Source organism: Ambystoma mexicanum, chromosome 2q, assembly GCF_040938575.1.
Source record: "Ambystoma mexicanum isolate Mex_15411 chromosome 2q, UKY_AmexF1_1, whole genome shotgun sequence".
NCBI classification, from domain to species: Eukaryota; Metazoa; Chordata; class Amphibia; order Caudata; family Ambystomatidae; genus Ambystoma; species Ambystoma mexicanum.
Genome location: NC_090924.1, coordinates 575,329,447 through 575,339,933, shown reverse-complemented (window position 1 = coordinate 575,339,933; position 10,487 = coordinate 575,329,447). Strand labels below are relative to the sequence as shown.

At 46.2% G+C, this 10,487-nt stretch overlaps 1 long non-coding RNA gene across 1 annotated transcript in view; it reads left to right on the top strand.

Annotated features, from left to right (window-relative positions):
• The first annotated feature begins 1,602 nt into the window (after positions 1-1,602).
• The window catches only part of LOC138568991 (uncharacterized), a 401,986-nt gene continuing 393,101 nt past the window's right edge, over positions 1,603-10,487 (top strand). The window contains exon 1 of the long non-coding RNA XR_011303041.1: positions 1,603-1,912. This is a non-coding gene — a long non-coding RNA (uncharacterized lncRNA). The remainder of the gene's footprint in view (positions 1,913-10,487) is intronic.

The following is a 10,487-nucleotide window of genomic DNA, read 5'->3' as shown; positions in this document are numbered from 1 at the left end:
GATGAGCACAGCAGCGTTCCCCTGGGAACTTCTCCACCATGATGGAGGTGTACCTCCAGGAAGCATATAGCCAATTCATGATGTTCCTTTCCTCCCTTACTCTCTTCCTGCTATCCCTCCTGTCGTCCTCCTTCTTGGACTCCTTTACTATGTCCAGCCCCACTTGCTCTAGCTCGAGCAAAGTAAACATGTCAGTGAAGACCTTTCTCCAAACTCTTTCCTTGATTTCCAAGGGCATGCTCCACACTAAGCCTGCAGTGGTCATGGGAGTGCACCCAAGGCTCCTCCAGACCCCCACTGATGATGCACACATGTCTGCTAGTCTTTCCACCCCTTGTATTCCCCTCTTTTTGAGCACCCCTGCTTCCTCAGGGAAGCCACTTGTGGGGGAATGGCTCCCTCATTTCTGGCTTATCTCCCCTGCTTAGTTTGGGAGCTGAGCCCATCCCTTACAGTGTCTGACTGGGTGCTGCTGCGCCCCTCACCTGCGCTTCCCCACTCGTGATGGCTACACCATTTCCCCCTATCAAGGGCCTGTTTCTCTCCCCCAGTGCTGCTCTCATGCACCCTTCCACATTTGCCCTGGTCTGAAACCTATAGTTATTCCTGCAAGCATTGACATTCTCGACCCGCCTGCTGTCATGCACACTTGTCAGCGCTATTTCTACATGCATCTCTACCATATTTCCAATCCTTTCACCCAATGCGTCCTGGTCTGCCACCGCCGTCAAGACCCCTAGCGCCTTCTTAGCCCTGGCATTCGCATGTTGCTTCTGCTAGGGGTGATTCGGTCTCGCCAATAGCTTCCACTGCCCTCCACAAAGCCTTCCTGGCTCTTTGCAATCTCTTGGCTGCTTGTGGTTCTCTCTTCTCTTACATGGTCTTTCTTTTCCGAGCTGTGTCCAATCTCTCTCAATGCCTCTCCCTCCCTCTCCTTGGGCTCCCTGGTGGGAGTGTCTTGCATGCATTCCTCACCCTTGGAATCAACCACCCCCTCTTGCTCCTTCTCTTCCTTTGCTGTCCCCTGCACTATGAGCCAGTCCACACAATTGATTCTTGTGGCTGCTCGTATTCTCCTCACTAGGTTATCCTGTTCCTCAGGGCTTTCTATTCTTCCTTGTGTTTGTTGTGGTGCCTGTTGCAGGTCTGGCTTTGCAGGCCAGCGATTTCCCTTTTTTTTGGCGAGGAAGATGAGTGACGATGAGGATGAGTCACCCCCGCTTTTTTCGCTGCAGCTGCTCCCCTTTGCACCTGAGCAGCGCCGCAGCACCGCAGGCTGACACCCCTGCTTCTCTTTCTTAACTTCTGGTGTCCTTACTAATGTATTCCAGAGCTCCACTTCTTTGTCCCAAGGTTATTTGAGCACCATCACTGCCAAAAGCATTCATCCCTTCTCCCATTCCAATATGGCTGACACTCATACCTCCTACTGCAGGGTCCTTCTTCTCTTTCAGTTCAATCCTTGTATGTTGGGCTTACTCCTCAACCCCTTCCAAGATGGCCACCCAGCTCTGTTGTCCTTTCTTTGTCTTTACTCCCCCATGAGCAATGGCTGCCATGCTTGTAGGTCCTTTCCTCTAACGCCCCCACATGTCGGGATACTGAAATGGTGAGAACAAATGCAGGCTCTCCTCAGGATGCCTGTGCCAGCTTTGCAGGCTGGCAGGGTTGCGTGCGCACACCGCCATGGCCTTTCCTTGCCTTCGGCTTCCTCGGAAAAATCACTCTTACTCCGGCACACCTTTGCCTGCTCTGGTGCCTGTGCAGACCTCTCTTCAGTGCTCCTGCCACTTGTTAAGTGAGCTTCACGGTTGCTGCTTCTTGATGGGGGAGTCGGGCACTGCTTCCTTCTGAACCATTCCTCGATCATCCTCGGCTGCCATACACTCCACGCCCGATCAGACTACTGAAGGTGAGGTCCTCCTTTTTGGGGTGCCTTGTGGGCGGGTCAGGGCTAGGCATTCGTAATGTCCTTCTCAGTTTTTCAGTATTCTCTTCTGGATTTCCAACAAGCACTGACACAACAATGACCTGTGCAAATAGGCTGCTCCCCTGGGTGGGCCCTAAATATAGTGTCCATGTTTATGGCCCCACTTCCTGCCTGCGCCTCGCGTTTGAGATGGCAGGTGGGACGGGGGTGCTTGCCCCCTCTGCCATGTTATGCCTCAGCGTTGCAAGCCCCATGGGCTTTCCTGTGATGCTTCCAGCTACTAGATTATCAGAGATGCTACAGGCATCATTTATCTTCCTTTGAATGCTTGTGATGCAGCACCATGCAGAAGGTGGCCTACACAGCACTGCACGACTCTGGGCCCAGAGAGGCGGGCATTAAATGATCATTATCAATGGGCTATCACCACGGGACCTTGCGGACGAGTCATGACAGGTGATGAACATGTGCTGATGGGAGGACTTATGAATTTGCAGCTCAGTCATAAATTGCATTTAGGCTATTCATAAAATGGATGGTATTGTTTCCATATTTGCCCGTATGAGGGTGTGTTGAGGCACAAGCCAGAGAAAAGTCTGTTTGAATGCAGCGATTCACCAAAGAAATAACAATAACAACACTTTTTATACAGCACTTCATGTAGGATTCGTCCCATTTCTAAGCACTGCAAAATAGGTGTTATTATGTTATTATCATTACCCAGATTTTCATGGTACACATTTTCTGTTCCTAAAGAGGATAAAGGGATGCAGGGTCCGATCCCTTGTCCGGAGTGCTAGATTTAGGCCCTTATTCACAGAGCATTTTGCAATGGTGGTTTGCCATTATAAAAAGTTTTTGTGAAATAGGCCTTTGTGGCCAAATTCATAGAAAATGTGCATACATCCTGTAAAGCCCCCTGTGCCAAAAAATGAATGTGCTCATCTCTAAGCGCAAAGTCTTCTATTCACGCTCCATGTATTCATGGAATTTGACCGCACAGTAACCCTATGCACAAGCAGCGATCGGAACGCCCACAACACTTCCACACGCAAAGCAAATCCAGCCACATATACCAACCTTCCCGGCCCTCCTCTTCTGTGAAGTCATGGACCCTGGCAACACTGCTTAGGGTCCCCCGTAACCCATAACTGCACCCCGACAACATACGTTGCATGACTCGTAAATGTAGTCGGCCGCTGGTAAATCTTCGTACGAACCCTCATAACCCATGGCTGCAATTGCTATTCTACATTTGTGTACCCCTAACTTCATTTGGCACCCCAACTGCGTGGAAGCATCTCTAAATTCCTGATCGGACCTTACCTTTGGGCATTGATTGTTTGCGATTTGTACGTTGCGCATGCCTTCATGTGGTGGTTAGATTGCACACTTTGCTTGCAGGTTTACCTGACGTGATGTTGCATAGTGAAATCCATGAATTCGGTTATGTATACACTTGAATGGGTGTGTGATTACACTGCATGGCCCATTCCTCAAAACGTCCATGTTCTTTCTCATTTTGTCGGGTGAACAGGGAATATGCATGTCCCGCAGCTGTAAGTGATTTCAATCCGGCACACACCCAAGTCAAAGCTCAGCATGTAGTGCACAACTGAAATCCTTATGTATTTTTGTCTAAAAGTTCAGAATCAGGCTGGTTTGCAAAGGTAAATATTTATTTATGTATTTAAAATGTAATCGCAATATGTTTTAATAGATAAACAACAATCACCAATGGGGTGACAGAACACTGAATAATATCTTTAATACACGAGAAGTAAGTAATGAGCAAAACGAATGAAGCACAGAAATAATACTTTTGTGTTGGTTTCAGATCAGATAGCACTACGGTTAGAAGTTCCCCCTGCCACACCCCTAAACCCCCAATAAGCAATGTAAAGAGATGGGAGGAGAGAGCAGATATTCAGGAATGGCACAAATCAAACATAATATCAGTCCCACTTTCCCCCAGCAAACACAAGAGAAAAATGGAATTGACTTTTCAGCTGTCAGACTGACTTTCAAATCATCTGTAGAACGGTCTAGGCAAAAACACCAAATATGGTCAAAAATACTGAAATTGTTATGAATTCCTATGGGAGCCGCTTTGAACAGTTGCACACAAGCACAAGCAATGATTTGGTCAGCAGAAAACAATTGAAATCTTAAGGTCCAAGTCGAAAGCAGTTGTAAACCTTTGAGAGTTTTAAAATTGCAGCAAACTCTTCATTGTGCTTGTGCGATATTCGCGATAATGGGAGAATCACACTGATTTGCAGTGCGGTTTTGCGTTCTATGGATAGCTAGGGGTGTTGGGTACAAGTAGGAGCTGAAATTACGTTTCTAACAAAAACTGAGGGAGTTATGGAGGTTTTAGTAAAGGTTGTTTTTTTGTAAAATAGGCGCAAGAATGGAAAACAGGAATGCACTTTTAAAATGACAAATGGGTTTGCCAACACTGGGGGATGACTATGAAGAAGCGAATACCACACAACAATCTTACAGCCACTGGATCAGGGTGACCCACCTGCAAAGGAAATTCGACTTCTTCTTCAGCGCAAAGATAGTTCTAACAATACTGTTTCTGAAGAAAATATAGGATGGGTTGGATCAGGATAAGACAAGGCAAAGATACTCCTAACAATACTGCTTCTGAAGGAAAGATAGTATGGATTGGATAGGGATAAGACAAGGCAAAGATACATATGATATGGGCCACAGTTCTTACTTTTCATGCTCATAGGATAAGTTTTTAAATGGGGCCGTCGGCTCTGGTCAGGATTGGGTCTGGTCTAGAAAAGACAGCACATCCGGCACAGGACTGGATCCTCTAGGCCGGTCGCCGGATTGGCACAGGATCTGCTCTCCTATTCTGTGACTATTTGGATCAGCTGGATGGCGAGTTCTCAGGCAAGCCTAGTGGTGGCAAGCCAGAGAATTTCTGGATACTGGTTCAAAAGGCCTTCTCACACCACAAAGTGCTTTAATGAGTGGAGAGAATAGAATTTGAGGATTTGGGGCCTTGCTGAAATCAACAGTCTCTATTGCTGGCAAGAGATTTGGCATCTGGATCTGGAATAATATTTAAAGCTGGATGTAGGATGCTGGATCAGAGTGCTTCACCGGAATTACGAAAGTGGCTGGATCTGTGAGTTGCTATGCCTGCCCCTGTGAGCTGGGATTGGACCAAACTTCATCTCCACCTTGCAATTTGAGTGATTGGATCAATGCTGGGTGATGTCACTTTTTATGATTTGCTTTACGGATCACAGAGACCTCCCTTTAGCCACTGGTCTCAAAATCTGATTTCATATTAAATGTACATTTCTACATTGGTCACCTTTATACAAATCACACACAAACATGCCTTATTTTACACAGCAGCTATTCCTCAAAACCCCACAGTGGTGACATCTTGTCTCCACTTTCTACAGAATTTTGCCCGTTTCACTCTGAACACAATTTTCAATTTTTATGCAAATTCCACAAATGTGTGTGTTTAACATAGGGGTATGCGTGTACATTTTCACAATTCTAACAGTAATACATTTTGCATAAAACCACATATCTTGCCATTCCTTTCCAGAACATGTCACACAGTTCTACCATCTCTTCACACGTGCAGCCAGAAATTAAATTAACATCTCTGTCCTTTTTATATTTTTCACCATTTTGAACAGAAAGTTATGAGTCTTTTAAAATGTGTTCTTCGTTCATGTTTAGCGACAGATGGTCACTTGGCTCCGCCTCTTTTTGTCTCCCTGGAGTCCAGGGTATACCCCTCCTTGCTTGTTCCTTCCAGATGCCATTTACGGCCCCTTTCACACTTCCAATTTCCAGGGCTGCAGCTATGTCATTGTTCATTTGCTTTCTGTAGACAAGATTCTGTTCAAACCTGCAATGAACACCTCCAAGTGAGTTTCTGCTGAGAGGGAGACCCTCCTTCTGGGAGAAAACCTGCTTTTCTAGTTCTGGCAGGTTCAGCCAAGCTAATTAACTTTTAGAAACTAGCAAACACCACATTTGTTGCATCACATACAAATACATTTCTTTCTTGGCCTTACAATCTGTGGAATCAAAAACATTGTTTTTTTGGTAACAATCCTGTTTATGTTTCTAATTCAACATACTTTTTATTTTTAGATCATTTTAAAGCCTCCTCAGTACTCCTCTGATAGGTGTCATTCAGGTGGCCTCGGGTTCTGCACCAGCTTTTGGCATAGAGGCTGTCAGTTTTCAGACTTTGTATGTTTCACAATGCTTCATTTAATACATGAATTTCAGCACGAGGCAAGATTGTGAATGTTGAAAAGTGTTGTGTTTTAGGCATTTTGGAGTTTTTGGCAACAAAACAAATGTCATTTGTAGGCACATTTTTGGGTTTCATTTGCAAAGTGCTGCTTTTCTCTGCACTCTTTTTGCTGGTCATGGAGCCTACTGGCACATTTCTGCAGGGTGTGCTCTATTCCACTGCACATACACCCTGAGTGGCAGGTTGTGCATCCCTCTTTTTGTGTGCTGATGCACACGGTTTTTGGAGGTTTTTGGCATGCACAAGGGTTTTGCCGCCATTGTTGTTGTTTCTTTCCCCATAACTGGCAAGGAGCTCCCTATCCCGGCGTGATTTTGACCATCCATCAAGGGGAAGTCAGGAGATTGGGATGTTCTTTTCTTTTGTCCGTGTGGAGAAATTCTGCTGCTTCTCCCATCAGTGCTGGATGCGACACGCTCTCCACGCCGGTTCTGGTCGGGAGTAGTGCTGGTTCTGGTTGGGAGTATGAAGTGGCACTTCAGGCTCCCTGGGTCTTTCCTCCCGGCCCCCGAGTGGTCCTCCTTGGTAGTCCTTTGGATGATTCTTAGTCCAGATGCTAGAAGATATAACATAGCATAGTTATGGATATTTTCCCACTACTGTGTCCACACGTCATCTGGGGGATGTCAGCAGTGGGAAAGACATTTGCATTAGTTATTCCCCATCTGGGTTTCCGGTTGGTTTCTCTATTTGCCGCAAAGTATGCCTGGGATGGCAACTCTTCAGCTGGTTTATGTGGATCCACTTGTCTTGCCCTTCTGCCAAACTGCCCTTGGTGATGTGGATTCTGTAGGCGACTGGTAAGCTTCTATCCACAATTTCAAAAGGGCCCCACTGAGTTGGCAGGAATTTGCGCTGTTTGGCTTGGTTCCTTTGGAAATTGTACAAGTAGACCCGGTCTCCTACTTGGTATTCCTTTTTAGTTGTCTTGAGATCATAGTGAGTCTTCATACTGTCTGCAGATCTTTCTAGATTCCGCTGAGCATTGGCAAAAGCATGTGGAAGGTGTTTTCTCAGATTCTCAACATACTCATGAGTTGTGGAGGCATTTATCAAGGTCTGCTCTTGGGTTCTGTAGAGTAGATGCTGGGGTAGCACCATCCTTCGTCCAGTCATCAGCTCAAATGGAGACATTTATGTTGCAGAAGAAGGGGTAGGTCTGATGGCCATCAGGACAAGGGGTAATCGAATGTCCCAACTTGGCCCAGAATCTGCCACAATATTTTTTAATATCCTCACATTAGTTTTATTGTACCTCTCAACTCTACCACTAGAGGACTGTCGGTAGGCAATGTGTAGTTTCCTTTTGACCCCAAGTATCTCCCACATCTTTGTCATCACTTCGCTAGTGAAGTGACTACCTCGGTCTGACTCAATCCTTTGGGGTAGTCCAAAATGCAAGAAGATGTGATTGATCATCAGGGCAGCTGCTGTTTCTGCCTTGCAATTTGGGGCCGGGAGACATTCCACCCATTTAGTGAACAAGCATATTACAGTCAACATGTACTTGTTCCCCCTAGAGGAGCGAATCACGGGCCCGATAAAATCTACTTGCAAATCTGACCAAGGCAGTGTCATCCCCCTCTTTTAGAGGGGAGCACGGTGTGTGTTTGATGTTGGCTGAAACTGTGCACACACAAGACACCCCTTCAAGTATTGGTCGAGGTCCTGCCCCATGTGTGGCCAGTATACAACCTCTCGCAAGATTTCTAATGTTGTATGAAACCTCCGATGACCGGCTGTGGCTGCATCATGGGCGTGACTTAGCATCAGGCTTCGAAATGAGGTGGGGACCACCCACTGGTCATGGCCAGCTATGGATCTCCTCACCAACAAACCGTCTAGAATTCGGAACATTTTTGGACATTTCATCAACTCTCTGAGGTCCTCTTTCCCAATGTAATCGGTATCCGTCAGGGTAAAGTTCTCAGGGTCATCAATGTGTTGATAAAACTTACCAATTATTGGATCCCCTTTTTGAGCCGTAATCAAATCAGCATCTGAGGTCTCCTTACTCCATTGTGCAGTTGAGAGTTTATAGTGAGCATTTGTCTGGGACCTAGTGATAGCAGTGACCTGGATTTCTCCCAACAGGGACTCGATCTCAAGTAGATCCCCTTGGATGGCTCCAGTTTTGGCCAGCTGATCAGCTACGTCATTTCCAGTTCTGTCTGGTGCCTCCACTTTAGAATGCTTTTTCCAGTAGATGGTCATCCCATTCGAGGTGAACAGATAATCAATATTTTGTATACATTTTCCGTGTTTTAAAGGTTTGGTATTAGCACATAGCATGCCTCTGGTTTTCGAGTTAACCAGGTGCTCCACGAACCCGTTCCATACATAATCTGAATCAGTGATTATGACCAGTTCATGGAGTTGGTGTTGGACAGCAGTGAGGATGGCTTGATGCACAGCCATCAGCTCTGCCACTTGACTACTTCAGAGACCGATTTTGTACCCAGCGCAGGGTTCTGGGGTATCATTTACCCATGCATTCCTCACACTGGCCACAAGTTCCTTTTCCCTGTTTTTAACATGGTAGGATCACCCATCCACATAGACCATGGGCATTCCCTCACACTTGTCTTCTTCATAGACTTTGTGTGGGGAATTAAGGTATACCTCCATGTTGTCCTTGATTTTAAGACTTTCGTTCTCAAGACAGTTTTCTCTGGCACAATCATGCAAGTCAGCCAGACCTTGCGCGAGGGGACTATTCTTGTTTTGGCCATATCTGACCTCCACAGGAAAGCATTGCATTGACAGAATCCAGGAAGTAATTCGGGAATTAATCACATTTCTGGGCCAGATTCTGTCACTTTGAAGATATTGCACAGGTTGGTGTGGAGTCTCCCCTATGATGTGTTCCCCCTGGATGAACGGGCGGTAATTCTTCAATGCCCACACCGTTTTGCCAGGAGTACCTTCTCACAATCACTGAATTTTTCCTCCACAGAGGATAAAGTCCTACTCGCATAGGAGATTACTTTATTGACCTTGTGATGCTTTTGCTATAATACTGCAGTCAAGCATTTATTTGAGAACCAAGTCTCCAAAAAGAACTCCTTATTTTTTACAGGGTAAGCAAGGCAAGGTGCTTGTGAGAGGCTTCTTTTGAGTTGTCTTACTGCCTCGGCTTGTTCTGGACCCCACTTCCACTTGAACCCCCCTTCAAAAGATGGATCAGGGGTCTTGTGGTCTCTACGTAATACTCAATAAACTTTCTGCTGTAATTAGTTAGTCGAAGGAGGCTCCTTTGTTCCTGCAGAGTTGTGGGGTCTTTTATTTTCTGGAGTGCTTCTACTTTCTTTTCCTGGGGACAGAGACCTTCAGGAGTTATCTCATGCCCCAAGAAATTGACGTGGTCCTGCACCATTGTTCCTTTTGGAGAGAGAGTTTTGCCCCAGAAGCCCTCAACTGGGCCAGAACATAACGGATCTCCTCTATGTGTTCCCCGACAGTTGAGCTTTTGATTAGAACATCATCTACATAGGCCAGGTTACCCCTTTCACCCAAGTCGTGCATGACCTTATGCAGAAAGATATTAAATTAATTGCTGGAGTTGATGTATACAAAGGGAGTCTGGGTCCAAATGTACTGCTTCCCCCTGAAGGTAAAGGCCAGTTTGTATTGGTCCTCCCTACTCACAGTTACAGTCCATTACCCATTGGTCAGGTCAATGGCAGTGTATACCTTTGACCCATGGGTCTGGGCCAGCCCTTGGGCAATGTAGGGATGAGGCCATCATGAAGTATGGACCCGTTTATTGAGCTCCCGTAGGTCAGCACAGAGTCTCCACTGGCCGTTTGGTTTCAAAATCCCCAGCACTGGATTATTGAAGGTACTGTGGACTGGACGAATTATCTCATGGGACTCAAGGTTCTTAATTATTTCAGTAAGGGAATCCGTTGATGTGAGAGGCAAGCGATATTGCTTCACAAACACTGGAGTCATGCCAGGGTCCGTGGGAATTGTTGTTGTGTGGATGTCGGTGCGCCAACAGTAATATGAGTCCACCGCAAAGAGATCTTGAAAATCTAAGAACACTTGTTTCAATTTTTGCTTTTCTGCCAGAGTCTCACAGGCATCAGCTAGGTTGACTCTCTCTTCACCCTTCTGCCTGAAGCCCGAAAGACTTCTGGTTTGGCTATCGTCGCGTCCCTGGTCAAAGTACTGATTTGGACTGATGGCTTCAGGTGGGGAAGGCAGTCGTTGTGGACTTGAAAGATCACCTCATCCCTC